Genomic DNA, 24289 nt, shown 5'->3' on the forward strand with positions numbered 1-24289 from the left:
GGTGTGGGGCATTGAGAGAGACTGGTGGGAGGGAGAGAGAGAGTGAGAGGTGTGGGGCATTGAGAGAGACTGGTGGGAGGGAGAGAGAGAGTGAGAGGTGTGGGGCATTGAGAGAGACTGGTGGGAGGGAGAGAGAGAGTGAGAGGTGTGGGGCATTGAGAGAGACTGGTGGGAGGGAGAGAGAGAGTGAGAGGTGTGGGGCATTGAGAGAGACTGGTGGGAGGGAGGGAGAGAGTGAGAGGTGTGGGGCATTGAGAGAGACTGGTGGGAGGGAGGGAGAGAGTGAGAGGTGTGGGGCATTGAGAGAGACTGGTGGGAGGGAGAGAGAGAGTGAGAGGTGTGGGGCATTGAGAGAGACTGGTGGGAGGGAGGGAGAGAGTGAGAGGTGTGGGGCATTGAGAGAGACTGGTGGGAGGGAGGGAGAGAGTGAGAGGTGTGGGGCATTGAGAGAGACTGGTGGGAGGGAGAGAGAGAGTGAGAGGTGTGGGGCATTGAGAGAGACTGGTGGGAGGGAGAGAGAGAGTGAGAGGTGTGGGGCATTGAGAGAGACTGGTGGGAGGGAGGGAGAGAGTGAGAGGTGTGGGGCATTGAGAGAGACTGGTGGGAGGGAGAGAGAGAGTGAGAGGTGTGGGGCATTGAGAGAGACTGGTGGGAGGGAGGGAGAGAGTGAGAGGTGTGGGGCATTGAGAGAGACTGGTGGGAGGGAGGGAGAGAGTGAGAGGTGTGGGGCATTGAGAGAGACTGGTGGGAGGGAGAGAGAGAGTGAGAGGTGTGGGGCATTGAGAGAGACTGGTGGGAGGGAGAGAGAGAGTGAGAGGTGTGGGGCATTGAGAGAGACTGGTGGGAGGGAGAGAGAGAGTGAGAGGTGTGGGGCATTGAGAGAGACTGGTGGGAGGGAGGGAGAGAGAGTGAGAGGTGTGGGGCATTGAGAGAGACTGGTGGGAGGGAGGGAGAGAGAGAGTGAGAGGTGTGGGGCATTGAGAGAGACTGGTGGGAGGAAGAGAGAGAGTGAGAGGTGTGGGGCATTGAGAGAGACTGGTGGGAGGGAGAGAGAGAGTGAGAGGTGTGGGGCATTGAGAGAGACTGGTGGGAGGGAGGGAGAGAGTGAGAGGTGTGGGGCATTGAGAGAGACTGGTGGGAGGAAGAGAGAGAGTGAGAGGTGTGGGGCATTGAGAGAGACTGGTGGGAGGAAGAGAGAGAGTGAGAGGTGTGGGGCATTGAGAGAGACTGGTGGGAGGGAGAGAGAGAATGAGAGGTGTGGGGCATTGAGAGAGACTGGTGGGAGGGAGGGAGAGAGAGAGAGAGTTAATCATGAATTATTGTGAATTACTCAGTACAACGTATGAGTTAAACATATTCACCAAAGGAAGCAAGCAAAACAGAAAAGAACAGCAACTCTCTCAAATTATCAGTTGACAAAATAAAGAAGATACATTTGTTTGCAAAGGTTGCAAATAAAATCTGGTCCAACCGTCCAAGTCATATCAACAGGTGTACCTGTAATTCACTGCAGGTGACGTTCTATTTAACATGATTGTTCCTGTTCTAGGTACGCAATTGTCATTTCAGTCGTTTCACCACAGCTCGCACGGCCATGCTTTTACCTCCCTGTTCACCTCTGACGTTGATTTGTTGAGCAAACTCTCCATGTTTTCTGTTCCTTTTGGGTTGGCATGTCATGTGGTACAACTCCTGATACTACTTGGAATGAATGTAATCGTTATTTTCAGCACAAAATTAATGAACTGAGTGGGCGATAAGCAAAGTCAAAACAAATAAGTACGAAGTTCTGTACTTTAAATGGTACGTGATTTATCCTCCATGAGAGAAAGGGAATCTTTTCCATCGTCCCTTTCTCTCAATATGGCAGATCATTTACCATTAAATTTATTTACTTCTTATTTGTTTTGATGATACTTGCATGACCATGTTACAATGATTGCAATATTGTGAATTTGTATTTCACACAATTTAACGTTTCAAAATGAGCAACAATATGGCGCCTTGCGGTCATGTGATCACGTATTCTCCAATCACGATCGTTTTCGCTGAATCCGAGTTCACCGAGACAAGGCAGCAGCAGTTAATCTTTCCAGGTTAACAAAAAAAAAGAAAGATCATTTTCCCTCAGATTTTTTTTTTTTTTTTTTTTTTGTATACTGAATCGAGGCTCGTGAAAGAGCTAACATTTACTTCACAAACAAATCAACCAGACAAACAAAATATATAAAAAGAGGGAGCGTAAGACAAGATGGGGAGAGTAGGGGAAGCACACAAACACAACATTTGAGAGCAGGGAGATGTGTGGAAGGGAGATGGCTTGGGGGGCGGAGGCGTGGGAAGGGGGGGAGGGGGGGGGGAGGGAGAAGTATAAAACACAAGGACACCAAGGACTTCCAGGACAGAACTTGGGATTTCAAAAAAGTGGATTTGGGTGAAATTAGCGGGGTTAGAAAAGATCAAGGTTTTGGATGGGGGAAGATAAGAGATGGTGGTGAACAGCTGTTTTAAAGACCTGGACAGAGGAGTGGGATTGAAGAGAGTGAGGGAGTTTGTTCCAGAGGCGGGACAAAAGGGGAATTGAAAGAGTGAAGGTGAGCAGAGAGCCTAGATGTTGGCAGTTTAACCATAAGAGGGTTGCTGGCAGATCTTGTGCGACCTGTAGGAATATTTGCGGGACAGAGCCCAGAGAGAGCTGGGGGGGCAAGGCCAGAGAGGAGTCGGTAGAAGACGGAAAGACCACCAACCTGCCTGCGGTAATTGAGCGAGAGGCCCTTGGAGTTAGCTTCATCGTGGGAGATTCCAATGATTCTGAATGCTTTGGTTTCAACAGCGTGAAGACGAGCTAGGTGTGAGGCAGGAGCACCAGCCCAGAGGGGAGAGCAGTATTCCATTGAGCTGCGGATGAAAGCCTTGTATGTGGTGAGGAGCTCAGGTGTGCCAAGGAAGGACTTCGCACGACGAAGGATGCCTAGTCGGCGACAGGCTTTGGAGGCCAGATTTGAAATGTGGTTTTCCCAGGAAAGATCATGGCAGATAGTGAGACCCAAAAGCTTGAGTGACAGAACTTCTTGGAGAGGATTATTCAGAAAGTGGATGGGAGAGTTGTCCAGTCGGTCTTTTCAGAGAGACATCGTAAGAGTGTGAGATTTGTCAGGATTGAAAGACATGTTCCACTTGTTTGCCCAGTCTGTGATTTTGTCCAGGTCTGCAGAGAGTGAGGAGGCTGCAGACTGCCGATCTGAGGGATGAAGAATAGAGCGACAGAGAGTAGAGTCATCAGCAAAGTGATAGAGAGGATTTTCAAGAGAGTCAGAGAGATGATTGATGAAGACCAGAAAAAGCACAGGGCCCAGAACACTGCCTTGGGGAACTCCAGCCTGAACAGGAAGAGGAGATGAGAGAAACCCATTCAGGGCCACACGTTGACCACGACTAGAGAGAAAGTCCGCCAGCCATGCGTGGAGATTTCCATGGATACCAAAAGAGGAGAGTTTGGTGAGCAGAGCGGGGTGCCAGACCGTATCGAAGGCACGTGATATGTCAAGGGAGACAGCTCTAATTTCCTGTTTGGCATTGAGGACCTCCATCCATTGTTGTGAAAGCAGAAGCAGCATGTCCAGAGTAGAGTGTCCAGGTCTGAAACCAAATTGATGATCAGAGATCAAGCCATTGGAGAAGAGGAAAGATTTAATATCTGAAGCAATGATGGATTCCATGACTTTGCTGATAATTGGGAGAAGGCTGATTGGTCTGTAGTTGCTGGGATCTGTTTTGGCACCTTTTTTGTGCAAAGCGGTGATGTTGGCAGATTTCGAAGCAGATGGAAGATGACCTTGAGCAAAAGAGAGGGTGAAGAGAACAGAGAGAGGGAGTGAAAGAGCGGAAGAACAGGATTTTAGGACCCGTGGGCTGATGCCGTCAGGCCCAGTTGCAGAATCCGAGTCGAGGGTTGACAGAGACTTTTCCACCTTGTCAGGAGGAAAGGACACAGAGTCCAGGAGCAGCTGGGTACGACTGGGTACGGTGGGTACAGAGAGGGATGGGTTTGGGACACAAGATTTAGAGGCAAACACAGAGTTGAGGCATTCAGCTTTTTCACGTGTGGAGTCAGCCGTGTGGCCATTTGAGGTGAGGGAGGGGATGGAGGGGGAACAAACACCAGAAACAGATTTGACCAGACGCCACCAGGATTTGGAAGAGGGAGACAGATAAGAGAGTTCGGTCCTGAGAACGGAGAGATATTGTTTCCTGGCTCTCCTGAGGGTGGACACACACTTGTTTCGGGCTTTGTGAAAGGAAATGAGATTTCCTTCCGTTGGATTTGCTTTCCAGGAGACGAAAGAAAGTTGTTTCTGGGCAATAGCCTCACCACAAGATTCTGTGTACCATGGACGGGAGGAAGGGTATGACAACTGAAGACGAGATGGGATAAATCTGTGCATGAGAGAGAGCAATTTACTTTGGAAGAATTCCCAGGATGAGTTGATGTCAGAGGCGGTAGAGATGGGAGACCAGTCCAGATGATTGATGGCTGCTTGAAGACCGTGCCAGTTGGCCTGAGTGAAATGCCAGACTCGTCGACGCTGAGGAGGCTCTCTGAGAATGGTCAGAGAGACGTCCACTTTAACAAGCACATGATCAGAAGAGCCGATTGGGGCAGAAGAAGAGCAGCAGACATTTTCAGGGAAGTTAGTCATAACCAAGTCCAGAAGAGAAGATGCTCCGTTGACTGAAATCCGGGTCGGGAAATTGACAGATTGTGTCAGTCCCAGTGAGTCACAGAAGTCCTTTGCTGAAGAGCCATGGCTGGTGAGAGAGGTACCCACACCCAGCCAACTGGCATGGTGACAGTTGAAATCACCACATATGAGGAAGAGAGAGTTGGGATGGTAGATATAAGTTGATCCATATTCTCAGACAGCGAGATGTAGATGGAGTCATCAATGTTTGGTGGACGGTACAACACACATATGAACAAAAGGTGGGAGCGAAGGGGAAGCCGTAGCCAAAGGTATTCCTGGGGGTGAGGTGTAGAGAGGGCAGTGCAGGGCGAGTGAGGAAGAGAGTTTTTAATAAAGATAGCAACCCCACCTCCAGGACGAGGCTCAGCTCTATCATACCGGAGGAGGGAGTAACCTGGGAGAGATACCAAGGAATCAGAGACATCATGAAGGAGGAAAGTTTCTGTTAAGCAGATCACGTCTGGTTTGTCAGAAGCAACCTGCATGGAGAGATCAGACAAGTTTGAGTGAAGGCCCCAGATGTTTGAGGTCCATACTGTTAAGGAAGAGGAAGGGGGAGCATCGGATACAGAACAGGGGGGGGGGGGGGGGAGGGGTATGGTAAGATGTGGAAGAGGAGGAAGAGGTAGGGAGAGCTGTTGAAGGTGTGTCAGAGATTACAGAATAGCTTGGAGAAAGGGAAGAATGGGACGAACAAAAGGTTTGATGGTGATTGGGTGAGGCGCAGTGAGGTGTTATTTGACGAGGAGGAAGAGTGAGGCAGAAGGTTGAGGGAGATGAAGGTGAAAGTTGGAAGGGGGAAGAAGCGGGGAGGACGCTTTGAGGAGGAGGGCTGAGAGGGGAGTCTAGGAGGGGAGGAGCGAGGGAGAGTCTCGGAGGGGAGGGGTGTGTGGGGAAAATTTGAAAGGAATGGGTGATTGGGAAGATTTGGAGGGGAGGGGCAAGGGGGAAGATTTGAAAGAGATGGGTGATGGGGATGATTTGGATGGGAGGGGAAAGGGGGTAGATTTAGAGGGGAGGGGTGATAGGGAAGTTTTGGAGGGGAGGGGTGATGGGGAAGTTTTGGAGGAAAGGGGTGATGGGGAAGATTTGGAGGGGAGGAGCAAGGGGGAAAATTTGAAGGAGATGGGTGATGGGGAAGATTTGGAGGGGAGGGGCAAAGGGGGAGATTTGGAGGGGAGGGGTGATGGGGAAGTTTTGAAGGGGAGGGGTGATGGGGAAGATTTGGAGGGATGGGGTGATGGGGAAGTTTTGGAGGGAAGGGGTGATGGGGAAGATTTGGAGGGGAGGGGTGATGGGGAAGATTTGGAGGGGAGGGGTGATGGGGAAGATTTGGAGGGGAGGGGTGATGGGGAAGATTTGGAGGGAAGGGGTGATGGGGAAGTTTTGGAGGGAAGGGGTGATGGGGAAGATTTGGAGGGGAGGGGTGAGATTGGATTTTGAAAAGTGTACGATTAATGGGAAACGAACATTAATTGCAAAATGAGTTTCTTGAGACATTCGAGTCAAAAATACGTTTGAGGACGCTGAAGGATGGGTGGAGTGCTGGAGAGTTTAGGGAATGAATGAAAGATGCACTATAAGAGATGGAATTTTTTTTTGGAATTAATAGATTTGGTGAGCAAGTCGAAAGCATCCATTTATAGAAGAAGAAGAAAAAGGTGTTTTAGAATATGACAGAATACAGTTCTTCAGGGGACAGATGAGACATTTTTTAACAACGTGATCACGTGATCACAAACAACGTGGTAAGATTTCTCCAAATTTCATTCAGAACACCTCGAGGGACCCTGACTACTTCAAACACACATCAAATACACCTGACAAATAAGCAATTTCCCAAGGGCACAGGTCTGAAAGCCACACATCTATTTCTTTATTTAAAATTTTTAATGGGAGTCTTTTTCAGATTATTTTCTGAATTTGTTTGAGTCGAGGCTTGAACTATGTCAGCGACAGTCAAAAATAATAATAATAATAATAATAATAACAACAATAAACATAGGGCAATACCCGTGTGGCACACCTGGTATTATGAACAGTATACTACACAACAACAAACAACATGCATTTTAAGGCCATTTTCAGGAAGGAAAAGCAGCCAAACCGAGAAGGGCAAAGGGAAGAGCTCAAAATGCAAAAGCGAGAGGTTTTACTCGCGGTCTTCTGATGTCAGCTCTCCTCTCCACCAAGCAGTGCATCGTTTCCTTGTCCGTCGCGCCTTTACACTTCACCGGCGCTTCTCCTCCAATCAACGCACCGCATCTTCGTTATGCTTTTGCGCCCTATGCACTGATTGGCTGTCGTGTCATCGGTCAGTGCCCAATCAGTGTGGCACGTCCCACACCTTCCTGCTCTCCAATCACGGGGAAGCTTTCTGCCTCTCCCCCGACCAATCACAAGTCCTCCCCCAACTCTGCCAATCGGTGGTCTAGTTGTTGCTCGCCCCTCCTCCTTGTCAATCAAGAGCTCTCCTGGGCGTGGCTCTCGGCCTGCCTTTGCAATGTCTGCTTGCTATGCAAGCTGGCGATGCGGCTGGCTGCGGCTCCATTGGTGGTGCCCCGAACTGGCTTCCTGTTGGTTCTTCCGGTCAGTCATTGTGAGAGGGGAGTTAATTAATTTGTGTGTATGCTCTAATGGGCCGAACTAATGTATGTAATATATTGCCATGAGGGACAAAGGACAGATCACAGTTTGACACACGGGGGAATTTGCATAATCCCGACTCGACCGAGCACACGATCATCCTTGTATGACCACAACTATACACGTAATCCAACATTCGGCGAGACAGGTACCGACATATTTACATCTAGATGGTTCTTCTTCTTCGCGACAGTCGGAGCATGGTACCTATTCAGATCTACCTAAATCTATATATGCTCCTACCCCACCGACAAAACACACAATATGTTATTCTGCATGGAGAGTTCTTTACCATGAGCCATGTCTCAATTTTTTCGATGCAGCGCTTTCGGAGATATGGAGCGTTTTTCGGTTTTTCCAAGATGGCGCCCCTACCACAAGACATATGACATCATAATTACAATCAAAATAATTTTACAGGAGGAGGTGCACTGATGGTGAAACTTTCCTGTCAATCGGCCCAACAGTTGTAGAGAAAATCATATTTATTCTGTGTGGACAAACAGACACACAAGCAAACACATAAATGAAAGATCACTCACAGAGCGACACATGGCAAAAGACAACAAAGTAGAATGGCACTCAGGAGAGCATCCTTTTACCTCACAAATAATTGGTGGTTGAATTATGTGACCTGATGTGCAAATCGGCTTCAAATTTTAAGTTAATTAGATGAAAATTGACAATTTTAGAAATTTGGCCAATGTCTATGTTGGCCTAATTCTAAATTTAGCCTACCTTTTGCCTATGTTGACCTCAAGAATAGTTGGTGGTTGGTTTCGATAGGGTGATATGCAAATCATATTCAAATTTCAAGTAAATCGGATGGAAATTGAGGATTTTAGCAATTTGAAATGGTTGATGACGTTTGGCCTATGTTGAACTTTTGGCCTATGCTGATCTCAAAAATAGTTGGTGGTTGAATTCAATTCGCTGACATGAAAATCCAATTCAAATTTCATGTCAATCGGATGAAAATTTACGATTTTAGAAATATGAAAAAAGTGGCTGACCTTTTTGCCTATGTTGACCTTGTGACGTATGCTGATCTCAAAAATAGTTGGTGGTTGAATTCAATTAGCTCATATGTAAATCCCATTCAAATTTCAAGTGAATCGGATAAAAATTGAGGATTTTAGAAATTAGAAACAAAGTAGTTGACCTCAGGCCAATGTTGACCTTTTGGCCTATGTTGATCTCAGAAATAGTTGGTGATTGAATTCAGTTCACTGATATGAAAATCATGTTCAAATTTCAAGTCAATCAAATGAAAATTGAGGATTTTAGTAATTTGAAAAAAGTGGTTGACATTTGTCCTATGTTGACCATTTGACCTATTGACCTCAAAAATATTTACGATTTTGTCGAACCACGGACCCTACCATTTGGTGAAGTTTCGTGAAGATCCGTTTGAAATTGTGACCTGTAGGTAAGTATAAGTTAGCGGACAGACAAACAAACACACACACAAACTGGGGAGTGATCAACATCAAATTTGTGGCCAAGTATCAAACGGACACAAATGCAATACCCTCGACACTCTGGCAAGGATAATAATATCCTCTTTGGGGTATACAGATTACAGACGATCTATGGTCTGGTCTCAAAAACATTGGGTGTGTGTTCATTTCCCAAGTTTCTTGTGGAGAGATCGCAAAGTGGTTCAAGCAAAAACGCCATTCCAAACCTTTAAGGAACAGCTGGCTTGACAAACGCTAGCTAGCTGCTTGGTAAAGGAGCACAACCCGGGCTTCTTCCCTTTCAGTTTCGTGGTAAACAGCAGGAGCGAGTTTCAAAAGTTCGCTTCGAAAAACGCCCGCCACGTTAGTGCCAGGAAGGGTCATGTTATTTCCCTAACATAACATGACCTTTGTGGGGTGGATAGAGTACCGTAGATCTTCGCTCAGTTCTGTAAGTAAAACTTACCTCACGGATGTCGTGATTCCTCCAAATTTCTTAATTTAGTGTGTCAACAGCATTAGCGACTGTTTAAAAAGCGAATCAAACGTGTTTGTGGTTTATTATATTTTTTTACTTCCGGTAGAGGCCGTAGCTCCCATGAAAATGCCATGATAACGTATTTATAAATGTTGACTCGACGTTTGCTCAAGGAGGATAAACCTCTTGGGGAGGTGGGATATTATTGGTATTAATATTGTTTTGTCATAACATAAATATTATGCTATTAATATTATCATTACTTTTATTATTAGAAGCTGCCTCGGAAAAAATGCCACGATAAAACTAACTTAACATCAATATACACCTCAACATGCAAGCCCATTGACGGTAATGGCGGGAAATACCCGCTCGGGGAGAAACCCCTCTTGGGGAGGGGGGCAAATCAATGCGCTACAACTTTCATTGTGTAATCCTCAGTCATCCTGTCAAGGTTGGTTGAGATTGGATAAGCAACTACGGAATGTATCGCAGTCAAAAAATCATCAGACAGACAGACAGACAGACACCAAATTGCGTATTTTAGTGTGATTATTTCATATCAACCCGATAATCACAACAATCATATTCATGTCCCATTGTCCCATACTCGAGGCAGAGCATATATTTGGCCACAATGTTGTTCCACAATGTGTGCAGGGTGCCAGCGATATTTTGCCTCCTCTTTGTGAAGAACACCGTGGGATCTTTAATGTCCTACAACTAATTCCAACATATGGCTGACCAGTTTAACATCGATCCGACGGATGAGTTGATGAATCCGAGGGACAAGTTGATGAACACATTGATGAATCACACTGCCTATGAAACACAAGAATGACAGTTTAGAGCTGGGCTGAGATTCAAACCCAGGCTTGGCAGCTCACATCAACGACTGTAAGATGTCTCATGGGAACTAAAAAGGAGGAAATAATTGATATTATAAATAAATAGAGTAACACCACCATTATGTCGTCACGCAATTATAGCAATACCCGACTTCCGTCGCCGCAACTCACACTTACGTTGCTTTATAAGCCATACCTTTTATTCTCGAACGTTTTTGGAACTTACAAGACTGATACAAATGCCATACTACATCGCAAAGTACTGTTACGTTTGTGGAGGGTAAGCAGTGATCACTTTAGTTCAGGTAGAATGTGTCGGTAATATGATCCGATTGTCGTGAAGAAGAAGAAACCCCATGTAATAAGTAGGAAAATTGTGTAGACTGGACTGTCGTGTAAGCTTGTATCTTTGTCCCCATCAGAGGGGTGGGGCTAGTTAATTAGTGAGGGATTATGGGTAAATTTATTCCCTGTAGGGAATGGTCTTGGTAATTTATTCCTCTGTTCCTTATGACACAGCACTACAAACTGTGGTCAAGCCACGCAATCGACACCCTAATTAATAACGCTAAATAAAAACTAACCGGAAGCCAGGCATGAAGCACTACCGCGGATTACCCCGACTTGGTGAGCACACAGGACAGGCAGGGCCATGAGACACGCCCTGAAGGTCAGTGATTGGTCCAGGATTTGATTGGCACAAGGACTGGTAAGAAGGGACTCGCTGATTGGTGAAGCAGGCAAGGATGACGTCAGAGCCACGCATACAATGTAGGTGGAACGGCGGACATTCTTCCTTCTCGGTTTGGGTCTGGTGGTGAACAAAAGTGTGCCGACGTCTCCTCTTGCGCCTTCTCGTTTCGGAGTTTGTTGGTGAACGGTTGCATTTTGGTCTCTCTCAGCATCGCACTTTTATCACTCTCCGCATCGACGTCCTTCTGGTTCTTCTCTTTGTTGTGAATCTCATTGTGAACGGTCGTGTTAGGACATCTTGCTGGAGGTCGTGAGAAGGAAGAGCTGCGGTTTTCCCAAGCAAGAACGACGAGTGGATAGGCGTTGCCTGCTCGCTGCAGCTCGACGAGGCCAGGAGTGAACGCACCGGGCAGCGAGGCCTGATTACCCGACCACGCGCTGAGCGCCAACGAACGTGCGTTTTCCCGCCAAGGCGTCTGACGATTTCTGACGAGATTTCGGAGACGCTCAGAGTCAAGTGCACACAGACACATATTTATTTTCAGTTATTTTATCCCTCGTCTGTATTTGGGTCTGTATTTGGGGGCACTCCAATTTAGGAATTTAGTTTATCGTATATTTTCTTTGTCACCGGCATTTCTTTCATTGGACATGTTTATTCATACATTTTATATCCTGTGTCATTTGAGTGGATTTATTGCAGGGTCGATGACATTGGGTGGACTCGTGCAGGTAAGCGCACCTCGGCATCCTTCCCCCTCTGTTACGGATTTGGCCCTTCCCTGGTTGTGGTTTTCATCCACTTGAAACATTTCTGGTTATTTATTATTATTATTCTTATTGGGGTTTGAAGGAAACGGCGATTATGGTTATTGTTGTTTAAGGGAAATGGTTATTGTGGTTAAAAGGTTAAAAGCGCTCATGGAAAAACGAGACAGGAAACGGGATCGAGCACCGGAAGACGATGATATAGAAGAGGAAGAAGACGTGAGGAGATAGGGAAAAAGGTGTCTTGAAGCTCCGTACCAAGCATGGTCGAGCGTACATCGCGAGTGAACTTTGAGTCCTTGAAAGGAATTTCGTGCGATATCTGTTGTCGCTGGAGTATTGAGAAGCCTGCATAGTCAGGTATAGGCAAAGAGGTTCCGGAGAATCCTCGCCTAGAGGCTGCGGCTCGAGTAAGAGCCGTCCGCCATTTTGCACCGCGCGCTGCGTTCACCGAAAAAGGTTTTGGTACGCGTCAACTTTTCTCACCCTCCGGCCGTCTGCCGGGGATGTGTGTGCGCGACAGCGGCGTTTGAAGATTACCCTGCGGTTCGCTGGTTGAACGGTGAATGTGCACGTCTGGATCGCGTCTTTGGGATTTCCCTGTCCGCCGCCAGTGTGCTGTTGGTTTGGACCACGTGACGGTCCACGCCTTGCCTACACCTCCTTCATCGCCTCTTCGCCGGGGTCCCCGTTGAGTTATAGAGGCATTGAGGAGTGTTCTATTTCGTTCACTGGGAACGCCGTGAGTGAGATTACCTTAGAGGATGGTACCATCTTAAGGGATATTGAGTGCACTTTGATTGCTATTGGTTGTACCTTTATTATTGTGTGTGATTTTTAATACAACATCTGGTCGTTTATAATCCTTGGTGTGGTTTCACTGTTGATTACGGACACGGAATCATATATTTTTCTGCCGTGGCTCCTCTCGGGGTTCGGAGGTATACCCAGACCAGGAGGTTGGGGAGGAACACGTAACAGAAATTGGGGGCTCGTCCAATTGACTCGTGGGCTCGAAATTGGGTCTTCGTCCGGGATATATAAAAAAATATATATATATATTCCTTAAATTTCGTACGGGAAAGAATTCCCTAACATTCCCAGAATTCCCAAATTTGGAACTTTTTCCAACATTCCCAAATTTTTCCCCCCAAAAAATTGGTGTTTTTAAATTTCTTGTGTGAGGGTTAACAGGTGCTAACAATAGTCACCATGGAGTTTGACGCAGAGAAGCTTGCAACGACCCCTCATGAGGCACAGTTCAGAGCGTTACTAAAATCGGACCTCTTGGTATTGGCCAGACATTTTTGCTTGGAGGTTCGAACGAATATGAGGAAAGCAGAGATGCAGAGATTGGTGATAGAATCGCTGGTGGGACAAGGAACATGGGAAGAGGGAGCCTTGGATTGGTTACCCGAGGAACAAGAAAATGTGGAGCTCCGGAAACTGGAGATGCAATTGCAGAGCCAGGAAAGGTTAAAAGTAGAGGAAAGGAAAGCAGAAAAGGAAAGAGCAGAACAGGAACGAGAGCTCCAGGAAAGGTTAGAAGAGAAAAAGCACAAGAAAGAGCAGAGGAAAGGAGAGTTGAAAGAGAACTCGAAGAAAGAAGAGAAGAGAAAAAAGCAGAGGAAAGGAGAGCTGCAAGGGAACTCGAAGCAGAGGAGAGGAAAGCCGAAAGGGAGTTAAAGGACCATGAAATGGCGCTTCAGCAGGAAATTAAACTCAAGGAGCTGGATTTAAGGAAAGAACGGGGAGAGGTACCATCCATGCCGACTGGTTCGACACCTAGTCAGAACACCTGGGATGTTGGCAGACATGTGAGGCTGGTTCCACCCTTCAATGAAAAGGAGGTAGCCAATTTTTTTTCACACTTTGAGAAAGTGGCTCAACTGCTAAAATGGCCTGAGGAGTCCTGGACCATTTCAGTGCAAAGTGTTCTGATGGGTAAAGTTCAAAATATTTATTCGACTTTACCGATTGACCAATGTGCAGATTATGAGATAGTGAAAAAAAACATTCTCAAAGCCTATGAATTGGTCCCTGAAGCTTACCGGCAAAAATTCTGGAATGCCAGGAAGAGGGAGAGTGAGACCCATGTGGAGTTTGCCAGAATGAAAGAAACCATGTTTGATAGGTGGTGTGATTCAAAAGGGGTTGGGAAAGACTTCGAACTATTGCGACAATTGATCCTGGTGGAGGAATTCCAACAGTGTGTCCACGAGGACATTAAAGTACATCTGGAGGAAAGGAAAGTACCAAAGTTGTATGAGGCAGCAACCATGGCAGATGACTATACCTTAACACACAGGATGGGGTTCCACAAACCTAACTACTCGCCTAGACTTAGCCAGGGGAGCTATGGTACATCAGGGGTGGAGAACGAAAATTCATGGGGGCGGCCTCAAGATGACTATGAGGACCACTCTGATACCACGACTTCTAGAAATCCGAAGACAACAGTTCTAAGGCAGACGTATCCTCCAGGGGGCTCGAGGCAGACCACGAGGTTCTCCTCCAGGCCTACTTGCGCTTTTTGCCATAAACCTAGACACTTGATGTCCCACTGTTATGCTCTGGAAAAGGGAAATCAGGAGCGGAGTTCGACTAGTACAACTCAGAATGCAATGGCAAATGTGAGAAATCGCCCTCAAAAGGGTTACCAACCATTTATTTCAGAGGGGTTTGTGTCACTGGAAGGAGACTCGACTAACCCGAGACCTGTTAGGGTATTGAGGGACACAGGAGCACATCAATCTTTTATGCTTGAAGGCATTTTGCCATTGTCAGAGGAGACGGCAACTGGTGATAGTGTTCGTTTACAGGGGATTGGTGGCTGTGTTAGAGCTCCACTTCATGTCATCCATTTGGAGTCTGATTTGGTGTCAGGACCGGTCACCGTAGGTTTACAAGCCACTCTTCCTGTCGAGGGAGTATCTTTTGTTATCGGGAATGATTTGGCCGGTGGTCAAGTTTCTGGTAACCCGATGTTTGTTGAAAAGCCTAGTAGGAAGTACCCTGAAACTAAGTGTCAGCACACGCAAGTCAGGGATGGAGGCAATATTGGCAAGCTCTTTGTAGGGGGACTGAACTTCAAAACAAAGGAAGATGTTCTGGAGTCTGCCTTCAGCAAATATGGACCGCTTGTGGAAGTGCTGCTGATAAAAGACAGGGAGACACAAAAGTCAAGAGGGTTTGGCTTTGTCACGTTTGAAAACACAAAGGACGCCAGAGATGCAGAAAAGGATCTGAATAGCAAGGAGTTGGAGGGTCGGACCATAACAGTAGGGAAGGTATTTCATAGGTGTCGAGGGGGCTACAGAGGAGGACAACGGAGTAGTAGTTTTGGTGGTGGCCGCAATCGATATTATTATGGAGGCTCCCAGAGTTACGGCAGCTCCCGAAGGAAGGATTATCAGGGTAGTGGCTGAGAAGGAGACAGCTATTTACGTGACTACAGTGACAAGCGGTCCAACCGTGATTATTACAAAAGTTAGAAAGAGTTGAAGCACTGAATACTGCGGAGCAGCAGAGCAAAAATTCCTACATGGATTAACCGTGAACGCCACGTTCCTAAAGGCGTCCATGTAGTGAACTTCCCTACACGGATTAACCGTGAACTCCACGTTCCTAAAGGCGTCCATGTAGTGAATACTTCCAGGCCTCACCACCCAACCACCTGGCTTTCAGCTCGGCCTCCCGGGGAAAAGTGCTGTAGATTTGCTTGACTTTGGATTTTGATCACTACCCCTTAACCTTCATTCAAAATAAACTAAAAGTAAAAAAATCCGAGGGTGATGAGATGGAGTTTGGCTTTGCAGGAGTCTAACTGGGAAATTGAACATGTAAAGGGCAGGGACAATGTCGTTGCTGACGCTTTGTCCAGAGTGAATTAACTTTGGCAATCTCTGTGGGTTGTTCGAAGTTTTGTTGCTTTATTTTTGGGGAATATTGAGTATTGTTGCTCACGGGAATTGATGATTTGGGTTGTGAGTTTACCTTTGTTGGTTTCAAGAGTTTGCCTGTAAAGAAAGTTTTCGCGGTGTTCAAACTTTCTTTCTTGAGGGGGGGGGGGGGGGGGGGGAAGTGTTACGGATTCGGCCCTTCCGTGGTTGTGGTTTTCATCCACTTGAAACATTTCTGGTTATTTATTATTATTATTATTATTATTGGGGTTTGAAGGAAATGGCGATTATGGTTATTGTTGTTTAAGGGAAATGGTTATTGTGGTTAAAAGGTTAAAAGCGCTCATGGAAAAACGAGACAGGAAACGGGATCGAGCACCGGAAGACGATGATATAGAAGAGGAAGAAGACGTGAGGAGATAGGGAAAAAGGTGTCTTGAAGCTCCGTACCAAGCATGGTCGAGCGTACATCGCGAGTGAACTTTTTCTGCCGTGGCTACTCTCGGGGTTCGGAGGTATACCCAAACCAGGAGGTCGGGGAGGAACACGTAACACCCCCCCCCCCCCCCACCACCGCTGACATCGTCACATCGACCAATACCCCCACATTATTACATCATTACACATGCAGCACTTGTGCCATGTTTGATATAAATCCATTCAGCTGTTCTCAAATGTCACATTATTACCTAGCATGACCTGTGAGCTCACCAAAATCACAAAATCACTGAATTTCTCACATTTGATGCCAAAGTATAAGCACTTCATCTTTGCATCATTATGTATACGTATAACAAGTTTGGAAAAAATCCCATCACCGATTCACAAGTTAGAACAGTGACAGATTTTTTACTTGATGGGACCTCTGACCTTTGACCTTGTGACCCCAAAATCGAATCAGTTCATCTTTAACTCATTATATATACCTGCACCAATTTTGACTAAGATCCCTTCAGCCCTTCTCAAGTTAACGTGGCAATGAAATCCTTTCACGAACGGATGCACGAACGTGTGGATGGCCATAGGGACAGAAGGACATCCGGAAGGACAACCTGAAAACATAATGCCTTCGTCGGCGGAGGCATAAAAATTGTGTTGATTTACCTCATTTTGATAATCGTCGCACTTTTCAGGAAAGCATCCATGACTTAAACAGAGCAATTACTGTGAAAAGGTAATCAAATGTTTTTCTTACCACGACCTGCCCCACATCGTACTCTTCATCCTCATCACTGAAAGTACTCTCATCACCTTCACCATGACGGAGAGAAGATCCCGGAAAGAAGGGTCAAAATGAACATAAAACAGATATTGTGACAGAAAAATATGAATGGACAGAATATCACCGTGTTCAGATGTGTGTGCATTGTGGAAATGAGACATCAATTTCATCAATTAGTCTTTGTCTTCTTATTTGCCAGCCAAATGTTCACATACCATATCCCTTCGTAAGCGGTCAAGGGCTCAGAACATGCATGGTCAAGGGTCTGCAATCTCTGATTGCTCTTTCTAGTTGTACTTGTAAATGAGATGATAATTCATTTTGTGAAAAGATTAAGTCTCAAAACTCACCAGGACATGGCTCTTCCTCAACAGATTCATATTTCACTTTAGGCTCAGCATTCCTGCAGAAAATAAAGATTTTGTGAAGCTGTCATCAAATAAATGTCACATATAAGAAACAATGTGAGAATAAAAGTGCAGTCACGGAGGTGAAAATCAGACTGCATCGGGTATTTGTGTTTTCTACATTTAGACAGCAACCAACACCACTACCGTGTGCTACCCTACCAAGCATCTTCAAATACAATTGACAATGAAGCCAAGACGCATGAACTGGTAACGAGGGAGTGAATATCACCAAAAAGTTTTCTTTAAACCACACTTTTTTCTTTCCCCTTTGTGTCCCAAGCTCCGACACTCACTTCTGAGCTGTCTAGCCTGGGTTCATCGAGAGTTCTCGAGAATCCTGAATCCTAGAGAATTCTGAAGTTCTGACGGGTTTGTAAAGGCTTGTAAAGGCTTGCAAATGATAATTCTGCAGGGTTATAAAGGGAAATTCTTATGGGTTTATTTCTCTCCGTGTTGGTTGTGAGGCCTCACAGGCCTCCGGTGTACATGAACCGCTGCAAGTTACCAGCGTTGGTGCTGTAGTTACATGAGTGGTTGCACGTGTGGATATTTGGAGAGGTGAGTGTTTCCTGTGAAGAAGAAAACAAGACTGAAAGTCTACCAGCAGTGTAGCCATTGTAATCAAATATACACTCGAGGAAGCTTGACAATTACCCCTTGGATCAAATTGGAATTACCCTTTGGAACGCATTAGAATTAAACACGATGAGTTAGTGGTTCTTCTTCTTCATTTTTGATGGATGGACATAGCTTTGACGGAATTGTTTGATTGCAGACATAGCTCACTTTCAAAAATCTCAGACCCAAATCTTCACCAAAATTTGATCATTTCATCCTTGTCACACACTCAACCTCTCCATCACATTTCTCAGAATATGTCCACAACTCTTTGAGATATCCTGTTCACAGACAAACAAACAAATAGACAGACAGGGGTGACATCAACATAACCTATGCCCACCGTTGGTGGCAGAGCTACAAACATGGAGAGACAACGGATCTCATCTGAACCCTAAGCTTTGATAAACTGGAAAGACATATGGCACGATTCAAGTCGAACGCACTCGGACCTGGAAACGGAAGTTCATGTTTATTTTGTTCAAGACTTGCCCTGCTGTCCTATTATATGTTCACGTACTCTATCCGATGCTCTTCCATGAGACTCCAGTTTTCAGAGAAACTATAAGAATGGAACATGTAAAAAGAGAAAAAAAGGAGTGCTGGTTACCTTAAAAATTCCACCGGGTCATTTTCCTTGAACCAGGTGTGGTTCACAATCTCCTGCAAAAAAATGGATGTGTTGGATTCAAATATAAACACGATCAGGAATCACCTGCACTGGTGAGAAACTGCATTTTGATGCAATTTTCAATACTGCAGTTGAAAACTGTATCATTCCCTCACCGTCATAGTGGGCCTCTCCATTGGATCCCTCCGAAGCATCGCAGTCAGAAGGGAAACCAATGTTTCCCTTGCAAAGGTTGGTGAACTGTTTCCCACATTGAAGTCAGTTTTGTCATGTGACGTCTGCAAAGAAGCAAAACAAATGTATTTGTGACCGAATCCGAAACAATCGTTGCAATCGAATACTTACATTTGCATAAAAAGCATATTCCAAACAAGCACTCACTACTGCCATAACCAAGGTTTGACTCAATACTAACAAAATACATTTTCATTCATCAAATAAGTTATGGTGTAAACACACAAAAGTTTTTTCTTTGCTGAAAAATAAACCCTCAGCTCAATAATTGGATATTAAGTACAGTATATGTGGGTTTATTTGGCTGAGGGCGAGGAAAGCGAGGACAAGGCTGCTTATTCCTGACACAGTGCCGTCAGAAAGTATTCACACCCCTTGACTTTTTTCTAATATATTGCTGTGTCACAGGCTGAATTTAAAATGGATTACATCGAGATTTCTTTTGTCACTGATCGACATACAGTGCATTCAGAAAGTATTCAGACCCCTTCACTTTTTTCACATTTTGTGAAATGTTGCAGCCTTGTGCTGAAATCGTTTAAATTCGTTTTTTCCCTCATCAATCTGCACTCAATACCCCATAATGACAAAGAGAAAACAGGATTTTAGAAAGTTTTGCAAATTTATTAAAAATAAAAAACTGAAATATCACATTGACACAAGTATTCAGACCCTTAACTCAGTACTTCGTTGAAGCATCTTTGGCAGCGATTACAGCCTCGAGTCTTCTTGAGTATGACGCGACAAGCTTTGCACACCTGGATTTGTGGATTTTCTGCCATTCTTCTCTGCAGATCCTCTCAAGCTCTGTCAGGTTGGATGGGGACCGTCGGTGGACAGCCATTTTCAGGTCTCTCCAGAGATGTTTGATTGGGTTCAAGTCAGGGCTCTGGCTGGGCCACTCAAGGACGTTCACAGAGTTGTCCATAAGCCACTCCTGCGTTGTCGTGGCTGTGTGCTTCGGGCCATTGTCCTGTTGGAAGGTGAACCTTCGGCCAATTCTGAGGTCCTGAGCGCTCTGTTTCAAGTTTTCATTAAGGATATCTCTGTACTTTGCACCGTTCATTGTTCCCTCAACCCTGACCAGTCCCCCAGTCCCTGCTGCTGAAAAACACCCCCACAGCATGATGCTACCACCACCATGCTTCACCGTTGGGATGGTATTGGGCAGGTGATGAGCGGTGCCTGGTTTCCTCAAGACATGACGCTTCGAATTGAGGCCAAACAGTTCAATCTTGGTTTCATCAGACCACAGAATCTTGTTTCTCACAGTCTGAGAGTCCTTTAGGTGCTTTTTTGCAAACTCCAAGCTGGCTTTCATGTGTCTTTCACTGAGGAGAGGCTTCCGTCTGGCCACTCTGCCATAAAGCCCAGATTGGTGGAGTGTTGCAGTGATGGTTGTCTTTCTGGAAGTTTCTCCCATCTCGACATAGGATCTCTGGATCTCAGCCAGAGTGACCATCGGGTTCTTGGTCACTTCTCTTACCAAGGCCCTTCTCCCCCGATTGCTCAGTTTGGCCGGGCGGCCAGCTCCAGGAAGAGTCCTGGTTGTTCCAAACTTCTTCCATTGAAGAATTATTGAGGCCACTGTGCTCTTGGGAACCTTCAATAAACCTTCAATGTACCTTCAATGTAGCAGCATTTTTTTTTGTAGGCTTCCCCAGATCTGTGCCTCGATACAATCCTGTCTCTAAACTCGGCAGGCAGTTCCTTCGACCTCATGGCTTGGTTTTTGCTCTGATATGCATTGTCAGCTGTCAGACCTGATATAGACAGGTGTGTGCCTTTCCAAATCATGTCCAATCAATTGCATTTACCACAGGTGGACTCCAATCAAGGTGTAGAAACATCTCAAAGATGATCAAGCAAAATGGGAGGCATCTGCGCTAAATTTCAAGTGTCATAGCAAAGGGTCTGAATACTTTTGGCAATGTGATATTTCAGTTTTTTCTTTTTAATAAATTTGCAAAACTTTCTAAAATCCAGTTTTCTCTTTGTGATTATGGGGTATTGAGTGTAGATTGATGAGGGAAAAATGAATTCAAACAATTTCAGCAGAAGGCTGCAACATAACAAAATGTGAAAAAAATGAAGGGGGTCTGAATACTTTCTGAATGCACTGTATATTAAGGTATTTTCCAGTGTATTAATCGCACTTATTTATCTGCAAAAAAAGTTAAATGTTGGGGGTGCAGTAAATACACAGATATAGAAAAAAGTCTCAAAAACAAGCAATGCTGAATTTCAATTATATTCCAGTTGTCACATATTCCAGCAGATCTACATTCTACATATCAGAGAACGTTTAGAGCTCCAGGGCCGGGTTTACAATGGCTCCTATGGCACCTCAGTGCCAGGCCCCCATTCAGAAGGCACCCATAATGACCAAGGTAGATTTTTTAAAGTGTATACATTGCGCTATGTTTATTTAGAGATTATGTGTAGAATATAATACGGCTTTAAAAAAATAGGGACAATGCCCCTGGGCGCAGGCTGTAACACAACAAAATGTGAAAAACATCAAGTGGTATGAATACCTTCTCAAGGCACTGCATGTGAAATACTCAAGACTCCCTTCACACAACACACCATTCGCATCAGCACCTCCTACACAGCACATTCATGATCATGATACCATTTTCAACAATACTCACTTCAATAATATTTCGTCCATCAAATTGAAGTCCAACAAATAATTTTGTGAACAGGACACCAAGTGCCCACACATCGACTGGGGGACCTTCGTAGCCATGTGCTGTGATCTCTGGTGCCATATAGCCACGTGTGCCACAGCAGGTAAACATTTTCTCATCACGTGTGAAAAAAGGTCTGGCACCTTTGAAGTCGACGACCTTCACGATCCAATTAATGCTGAAAAGCACGTTTTGTGTCTGGAGAATAAACAGAAATCAATATGTTAAAATATATAACATATTTGGTGACAAACTATGTTGAAGGAAAGATGCAAATTTAAATGGGATGGGAAGTCAGGAAAAAATTCCAGAAAGAGAAAACTTTAAAAAACATCCTCTTCCAATGTCAGTCATGAGTTCACATAAAATGGAGGAGATTGAAGCGAGAGCAGATAACGAGGAGTATAAACGATAGAGTTGCAGGAAGTGAGACTTTGTTTGCCTAAATGAGAGGAATCGAAGGTCACAAGATGTAGAGGTGTGAAAGGAAAGAGAAAATCGGAGGAAGCGTCGCAATCTCGGAAAAGGACAACATTGTATCAACAAAAAAGAGCGATCTGAAGCAGGGAATGAATGAAGAGTGTTCTGTGCGGATAGAGATTAGGGATGGGAGACAATTTAGGCACGTATAATGAGGCTCTTGGGGTGACGGAAAGTAAGATTAAAAGGTTCATTTAGAATTCAGAAAGGATTGTGGTGAGGGAAGAGTACTGATTGTGGGTGATATAAATGTGCCAGGGAAAGACTGGGTTCAGAAACAGGGAAAGGGCAGAGGAAGAATTTCGTGATCTTGCCCAGGATTGCCTTTTAATGAGTTCGTCGATAATCCAATGAGGAGCGGGGTGTTCGACCTCTCATGAGGTAATAATCTGAACACGGTGGAGGAGGTTGAGGAAGAACAGCATTTATGGACAATTGACCAAAACCGAGTGTGTGTAAGTGGATTCTGATCCAAGATTGAGATTGTAGGATGAGGTTACCAGACGTCAGGAAGTTAAATTGTGAGAGTTTGAGGAGAGTTTCCTTAAATTTGGATAAACTACCAAGAGGACAATCAGTTTCAGAGAAATGGGCAACCTCCAAAGAGGAAATGTACAACATCTTCACAATGTCGCCGTGAATAGAGATATCAAAATTAAACACAAATTCCAACAGTGGGGGCTGTATTTTTCACACAATACAACCGAGCTGGATTGGGTATTTAATTTTGATATCTTACTTTATATTTATATTTCAAGTTTAACTCATTATATGATGAACACAAAAAGGGTCCATATGTGACAGATCCCCCCCCTCTTTTCGTCCACTGTAGGTCATCACCCAACAATATGAATTTTGTTCTTTCCTGCCTCCTCCACTTCCCACTCCCATTCCTGCCTTTGCTCCACCAAAAAATGGTTTTCATTGGAGTGTTATGCAGAACGTATCACGGTCTGCACTGGTGTAGTTGGTTACCTTTATATCCCTGTGCACAATTTTCTGGGAGTGCATGTACTCAACAGCATCAGCCATCTGGGGGGAGGAAGAGATGAAGTGTTCAAACATGGACACAGATTGTGGTTGTTAAGATTTTACAATTTTGAGTGCAATTCTTTCTGTCATATTTCAAACCACATCATGAACATCACACTGAGGCTGAAACCAACTTCAGCTCACCTGCTTCATGGGAAACCACAACTCTTTTTCTGTAAATGTCCTCAGAAGATTAATATGGGAAGCGAGTGAACCTGCACACATCAGACAGCAACATTCAAGGGCAAGGCAATGAGATTTTTCATTTTTGAGAAACGAGTAAAGGAAAAGTTGTTTTGTTTTTGAAGATTTGAATGTTTCATTGCTAAACAACATGCATTTTAAGGCCATTTTCCCTGCTAGAGCGGGGGTTAGCCTTGCGGTCCCCATGACAATCTTCTCCATTTTGCCCTATTTTCTGCATCTCTCCTTGTTAACCCCCTTGCCTGCATTTCTTCTTCCACCATCTTTAGCCAAGTCTTTCTCGGTCTTCCCCATCCTCTACTTCCTTCTACATTAATTCCCATCACTCTTCTCAACCAGTCACTTTCATCCTTCCTCAACACATGACCAAACCATCTCAACCTGTTCCTCTTCACAGCATCAATCACAGGCAATATTCCCATCATCTTTCGCAATTCACCATTTGTCTTCCTCTCTCTCAACGATACTCCGCACATCCATCGAACCATTCGCATTTCCACCCTTTCCAGCCTTCGTTGCTGCTCTACGTTCATTACCCATGTCTCGCTCCCATAAATCATAACACTTCTCACACATGCAGCATACACCTTTCCCTTCAGCTTCAGCGACACTCTCCTCCTCATCAGCACGCCACTCAGTTCCCGAAACTTCTTCCATGCACATCTCACTCGAGCAACCGTTGCCGAGTCTGATCCACCTTCTCCATTCAGCATGTCTCCGAGGTAGCAAAATGTTTTCACACCTTCCAGCTTCACGCCGTCTCCAAGATCCAACTCAACATTTCCTCCATCTGCAGCTCCCTCTGTGCACACCTTACATTTGAATGTAGCTGCCACACTGGTAAATGACCCTCTCAGACCACTACATTTTTGGTGAACCCACTCAGCGCACATTGTACATTGAATGGAGTTAACTCCGACACCCTTCCTGCACACAGCACACCGCCACTTCCCAGTTCTTTCCACCTCACCTCAAGCTTTACCACTTGCCATCACCTTCGTCTTTCCGATATTCACCTTCAGACCTTTTGTCTCCATGCATTCCTTCCACTTGTTCATCTTTTCCTTCAGTCCATCCATACTTTCCGCAATCAACACCAGATCATCTGCATACAACAACTCCCACGGTAAACCCTCCTTTACGTTCTGAGCCAGCACCTCCATCGCAGCTACAAATAGTAGTGGACTTAGTACCGACCCCTGATGCACTCCCACCTTCACCTCAA

At 45.2% G+C, this 24289-nt stretch overlaps 1 long non-coding RNA gene across 1 annotated transcript; it reads right to left on the reverse strand.

The window, feature by feature from the left end:
* Window positions 1-21450: 21450 nt before the first annotated feature.
* Window positions 21451-23069, reverse strand: LOC144889028 (uncharacterized). Its single transcript, XR_013621538.1, has 3 exons — window positions 23005-23069; window positions 22804-22860; window positions 21451-21546 (listed from the first exon to the last, which is right to left on the reverse strand). It is a non-coding gene; the product is annotated as an uncharacterized LOC144889028 (long non-coding RNA).
* Between the last annotated feature and the right edge of the window lie 1220 nt (window positions 23070-24289).

Source organism: Myxine glutinosa, unplaced genomic scaffold, assembly GCF_964187855.1.
Source record: "Myxine glutinosa unplaced genomic scaffold, kmMyxGlut1.1 SCAFFOLD_591, whole genome shotgun sequence".
In the NCBI taxonomy this organism is placed as follows: domain Eukaryota; kingdom Metazoa; phylum Chordata; class Myxini; order Myxiniformes; family Myxinidae; genus Myxine; species Myxine glutinosa.